Source organism: Chinchilla lanigera, unplaced genomic scaffold (assembly GCF_000276665.1).
Source record: "Chinchilla lanigera isolate Chin_1 unplaced genomic scaffold, ChiLan1.0 scaffold00051, whole genome shotgun sequence".
Taxonomy (NCBI): domain Eukaryota; kingdom Metazoa; phylum Chordata; class Mammalia; order Rodentia; family Chinchillidae; genus Chinchilla; species Chinchilla lanigera.
Genome location: NW_004955452.1, coordinates 6507800 through 6514659, shown reverse-complemented (window position 1 = coordinate 6514659; position 6860 = coordinate 6507800).

Here is a 6860-nt window from a genome sequence, read left to right as displayed (position 1 = left end):
CGGAGAAAAACCGAAAAAAAAAAAAAAAAAAGAACTTCCACAAATAGGATTAGTGCCCTTCTGTCGGGCATGGTGGCACATGCCTGTAATTCCAGCACTCAGGGGGCTGAGGCAGGAGGATCTTTGCAAGTTTGAGATCAGCCTGGGCTACAAAGTGAGCTCAAGGCCAGCCTGAACTGCATAGTGAGACCCTGTCTCAAAAAGGACAAAAAAAAAAAAGGATTAGTGCCCTTCCAAAACAGACCCTAGAGAGCTCTTTTGCTCCCCTTCTGCCAAACAAAGACATAGCAAATGGATGCCAGTCTATGAACCAGGAAGTGGAACTTCACCAGATTCCAAGTTTGCCACTGCCTGGTCTTGAATTTCCCAGCCTCCAGAACTGTGAGAAATAAATTTCTGTTGTTTATGAGCCACCCAGAATATTTTTACTATTTTTGTAGCCCAAGTAGATAGCAGCCCAAGTAGATTAAGACCTCTAAACACTGACCTTAAACTTTTCATAAAAATTAACACAAAATAGATAATAATTGTAAATGTAAAATGCAACATTATAAAACTTATAGGAGAAAGAAAATAACACTTACAGAAGATGTCCTAGAAGAAAACTTGAATGACCTTGAATCGATGACGCGTTTTTAGCTGCACAAAAGAAAATATTGGGAAAGGCATGAGACAGGACGGGATCGAGAGAAGAAATGGGGTGCAGCTGAACAAGAGGAATAACTTCTAAGGTTGACATAGCACAGGAAGAGAACTATGGTTAAAAACAATTAAATATTTCAAGATATTGGTAGAGAAGATTTTGATTGTTTCCAACATAGAGAAGTTATATATGTATGTATGTACATATTATGTATCTATCTATCTCTCTAACATGTCAAATAGACCATTTACTTGATGTGATTATTACTCCTTATATTCATATATTGAAATCTCACACTGTATCCCCAAATTATGTACCATTACTATTTATTTATTTATTGATTGATATTTATTTATTGAGGCAGGGTCTCACTATGTAGTTCAGGCTGGCTTTGAACTCACTATGTAGTGTAGGCCGTCTTCAAACTAACAGCAATCCTCCTGACTCAGCCTCCCAAGTTCTGAGATTACAGGCCTCCACCACCACATCTGGCACTATGTGTCAATTTAAAAATACATTAGTTTGAAGGACATGGTGGCACATGCCTGTAATTCCAGCATTTCGAAAAGTTCGAAACCAGCCTGGGCAACTTAGTGACATAGCAAGACCCTGCCTCGAAATTTAAAAAAATTTTAAAAGGCTGAGAATGTAATGCAGTGTAAAGCCTTGGGTTCAATCCCTAGTACTTTAAAATATAACAATAATAATTGTACTACTACTACTAATAAATTATTACATGTAAAATAATTTCAAAAATTAAGAAGCAAAAATTTTCTCAACACACACACGCGTGCGCACACACACACACACACACACACACATTGAAGCCAAGCATGGTGCCACATGCCAGTAATACCAGCTACTTGATATACTGAGGCAGGAGGAAGGCAAGTTCAAGCCCAGCCTAGGAAACTAATCCAGACACTGTGTCAAATAAAAAATTTATGCTAAGTGTGGTGGTACACATCTATAGTCTCAACACTCTTGAGAGGCTGAGGCAGGAGAATGGCCAGTTTGAGCTCAGCCTGTGTTACAACAATGACTGTGCTATAGTAGTGACTTTTCAAGACCCTGTCTCAAAATTTTAAATTTTAAAAATTAAAAAAAAAAGGACTGGAGGGCTGAGTGTGGTGGCACACAACTGTAGTCCCGGCATTTGGAAGGCTGAGGCAGGAGGATTGTTGTAAGTTTGAGGCCAGCCTGGGCTACATAGTGAGTTCAAGACCAGTCTGAACTACACAGTGAGACCCTGTCTAAAAAAGAAAAAAAAGAATGGGGATGTAGCTTAGCATGAAGTCCCCAGTATCACAAAAACGAAAACAAATGGCATGGGGATGTAGCCCAGTGGTAGAATGCTTGCCTAACATGCACAGGGCCCTAGATTCTATCCCCAGCACCGCAATAAAACAAAGCAGAAACAAAAAACAAAACAAAAATTCAGAAAGAGAATGAAAAGACAAGCCACAGACTGGGGCAAAAGGCTTACAATAAGAAAACAACCCAATTTATGCAAAAGACCCGAGACAGACACCTCTGAAGAAAATACTATGTGAGTAGCAAATAAGCATATAGGAAGGGGCTGTACATCCCGTGTCATTAGAAAGCTGCAACTTAAAATGAGATCTCAACTTAAAAGTGGCTAAAAGTCAAGAGAGCAAAGGCCAAGAAAGATGTGGAGCCATTAGAACTTTCATTCTTCACAGGTGGAAATATGAAAAGGTGACAGCCACTTTGGAAGAAGGTTGGCGGTTTCTTTCAAAGCTAAATGTCGTCTTACCATAGAGTCCTGCTTTCATATACTAGGTATTTACTGCAGTGAACTTATGTCCACACAAATGTTCATATCAGCTTTATTCATAATTGTCAAAGACTGGTAGCATCCAAGATGTCCTTCAAAGGGTAAATGGATAAACAAAAATTGGCACAACCCTACAACGCACTATTACTCATAATGAATGAGCTATCAGGCTGCAAAGATATGGAGGAAACAAATGGAACTGTCTTATGAAAGAAGCCAGCCAGAAAAGAAGCACTATGGTATGATTACCACTACATGACTTTCTGGAAAAAGTAAGACTACAGAGATAGTAAAAAGATCAACGGTTGTCAAGGGTTTGGGGGAAGAGGAAAGGAACAAAGAAACGATATATGATGGTCGATATATGATATGCATGTATCAAAACCATATTGCTAACAACACAGTGAGCCATAATAAATATGGGGCCAGGGATATAGCTCAGCAGCACAAGTGCCTGCCTGGCAAGCGCAAGGTCCTGGGTTCAATTCCCAGTGCCAAAAAAAAAAAGGGGGGGGCTCCAGGTAATAATAATGTAAAAGTATTAATAATACATTAATAACAATTAATAATAATCATTAATAATAATGAAAGGTATTCATAGTAGGGAAACTGAGATTGGGAGTATAGCTTGTGGCAAACTGCTTGCTTAGCATGTGTTAAGCACTAGGTTCAATCCCCAGCACTTGCACGCGCACACGTATGTGCACACACATGCCATGCACACACAATCTGTGAGGAAGGGAAGTGGAAATTGGATTTATGAGAAGTCTGTACTATCTACTCAATTTTCAATAATAGTAAAACTGCTCTAAAAATAAGTCCTTTTAATTAAAGCAATGAAGAGGTTTTTGCATTTTGGGAAATTTTTTCTTTCCCTCGCTCTCTTTTTTTTTCAATGTGATACTGAGGATTGAACCCAGAGTCTTCATACTGAGCTACATCTCCAGCCCTTCTTAATTTTTGAGACCAGGTCTCTCTAAGTCACTAAGGTACCCAGGCCAAGCCAAACTTGAGATCCTCCTGCCTTGGCCTCCCAAGTGCCCATGTCCAGCACTCTCTCTCTCTCTCTCTCTCTCTCTCTCTCTCTCTCTAATTGCATTTTAATACTGACAAAGATGGGGAAAGCTGGGATACTTTGCATACTATTAAAATAAAAAGATAAACCACAAAGGTGGATATTTGAACAAATAAATGAAAACAGAGACATACAAATTTGCAATATATACAATACACATTCATTCATAAAATATAAAGAATGAGTATAAATCAATAAGAAAAAGATGACAAAATAAAAAATGGGCAAGATACTTGATCAGATGTTACTGACAGATAAAATGCAGATGGTCATTAAACACATGGAAAGTTGCTCAATTGTCAGAGAAATGCAAATTGAAACTACAATAAGGCCGGGCATGGTGGTACGCTCCTGCAATCGCAGCACTCGGGAGGCTGAGGCAGGAGGATTGTTGCAAGTTCGAGGCCAGCCTGGGCTACAAAGTGAGCTCAAGGTCAGCTTGAACTGCAGAGTGAGACCCTGTCTAAAATGATAAAAACAAACAAACAAACAACCCCCCCGAAATTCCCCTACAATAAGAGCTAAGTACTCACTTAAAATATTGTTAAAATATAAAATATTGAGCCTAGGGACATGGCTCAGTGAAAGACTGCCTGCCTGGCATGGGGAGGCCCCATGTTTGTTCTCCAGCAGCACAAAAATGAATGAAATAAAATAAAATATTGACATTACCAAGTTGTGCTGAGGATGTGAATAACTGGAACTCCTATCAAGATTGGTAAGAATATAAAATAGCATAACCATTTGACAATATCAAATAAAGTGGAACATAATATGTATCATTTCCACTTTAGGTAGATGGTAGACATATGTTCATATGTACACCAAGATATTACAAGAATATTTGTAACAGCCAACAAAACCATAACAACCCAAAACTGAAAACAACACTAACCATCCATAGTAGAGTGGATGAATGGTGGTGTTCCTCACATAGCAATATACTATGTAGTAAGGAGAAGTTGCCAACTATCACCCCAAGCAATAATGTAGAAGAATCTCATGAACATAACAGAGAAAGATGTCAGGAGCATTATATGATTCCATTTTAAATTTATCCTGACTTACCTACCTATATCTAGCTTGTTTAACACTGATGAGTATACTGCCTAGTAAAGGTATGTTTACTCACCTGTGTAACCATCCTTGTACTGATAAACACTTAGTGCACTTCTAGTCTTCTGCTATTTTAAACAATGCTGCAATGGGATTGACTTCATGCAACTTTCCAAACCAGGCAACCTCTTGAAAGACAAATTAATCATTTACGTACTGCGCAGATAAATATCTTGTTTCTAGGAAATAGCATGTGACGTCAGTTAACATTTGGTTTCAGAAGTTCAGGTCACGTTCAACAGCATAAGCAAAGGCCTGGCAGTAGGACGGTGTGGCAGACAGGTGTGAATAAGGAGACTGTCTTCGCTGCAGTCAAATTTCCCAGGGAAATCACTTCAGGTGGGAGAGGTGAGGGCTAATGGAAAGAATTGGCAGGCCCAGCGGAGAGGCTGAGACACTGGGGTGTCCAAAAATGCTTCATCAGGAGAAATATGTTTAGTCATCAGAAAATACTAACTGTGTACCCGGCGACTGAACTAGGTAGATATATCAGGCTAAAACAGCCAAATTGTTCTAAACACACATAATGCTTTGAGAAAGATAAATATATCTCTGGTCAAAGGAATATATTTGTTGTGTTTTGCAGAGGTTTATGGAGAATTTCCCACAGGAAGGAACAACAAACTCTTTTAGAGGGAGAGAGCCAGTGAGGGGTTCAGGTGAGCCTGGGTTTGACAGTCAGACGTTAGGCATGATATGAAATCAGAGACTTAAAGCTGATGCTCAAGAAGTAGCTACCTCCTAAGTGAGGGACAGAGTGGATCTGGGAGAAGGGAGGGAAGGAGTTTTGTTACTTTTCATTCTGCAGCTTTTGGTACTTTGGAATTTTGGATGTGCATTAGGACATTGCCTAAAGTTCTATAGCAACGTCTGTGTAACTCCATCTCAAGCTTTTAAACATTTAGCTAGACCTCATCCCAAATAATAATTCCAAGCCTTTCCCACTAGAAGAGAAGAGAAGAGAAAAGAGGAGAGGAGAGGAGAGGAGAGGAGAGGAGAGAAGAGAAGAGAAGAGAAGAGAAGAGAAGAGAAGAGAAGAGAAGAGAAGAGAAGAGAAAAAGGAAAAGAAAAGAAAAAAGAAAAGTGAATGAGGTTGGGTGACCTAGACACCCATGAAGGGCTGAGTTCAAACAGAATCCCTAGTTTGAGTCCTGGGTCAGTGAAGGAGGATAACACCCAAGGATCAACCCAGAACCCTGTGAAAGTCCAGTGGTTTTGGGAGGAAGATGGTGGGATTGTTTGTGGAAAGGGTGATTAGAAATTTGGCAGAAATACTTGCACAGAAATCACACAGAGATATCTGGTAGACCAGTCGTGGCAAATGTATGGTGTGCAAGCTTTTATGTTTTGCTTTTTGCTTTTAGACAAAAGGTGTTGGGCCAGGGGTATAGTTCAGTGGCACAAGCGCCTGCCTGGCAAGCGCAAGGTCCTGAATTCGATTCCCGGTACCAAAAAAAAAAAAAAAAAAGACAAAAGATGTTAATGTATGGGTTGATTTTTCTAAACTAAAACCTCAGTGTTCAGGTTTAATTTTAGTCTTGGCACTTTGTGATGAGTGGGTTCTGGGTTACAGTTTGGGCGCTCATCTGTAAAAAGATCATCATCACTGCTGTACACCAATCTGCAAGACCCTTTTCAGGGGGTCTGCAGAGGCAAAGCAATATCCATGGTAGCGCTAAAAAGTTGTCTTTCCTGCAGTCATTCTCTCACAGGTCACAGCTGAGTTTTCCAGACATGGCTTGTAATGATGGAATCAGTGGCTAATGACATATGTACTTGTGTATTCCCATATCTAAAAATTTATGTTTTAAATTGGATATGGTGGCACATGCTGTAATCTCGGGAGACAGAGGGCCAGGGATATAGCTCAGCGGCACAAGCACCTGCCTAGAAAGCACAAGGTCCTGAGTTTGATTTCTGGTACCAAAAAATAATAATAATAATAAAATGGAGATAGAGGCAAGAGGAGCAAATTCAAGCCCAGCCTGGACTACACAGTAAGATCTTGTCTCCAAAAGAAAAAAGATTTAATTTCTTTCTTTCTTTCTTCTTTCTCTTTGTTTTGTGGTGCTAGAAATTAAACATGGGGCCTCAGGTATATTAAGCAAGTGGTCTACTACTGAGCTACTTTTCAGGGCCCTCTGTCTTAATTTATAATAGATAAAACCTACAAAAAAGTGTGGTGTGTTGGTGCATGTAATCCCAGCAATCTGGGAGGCTGAGGCAGG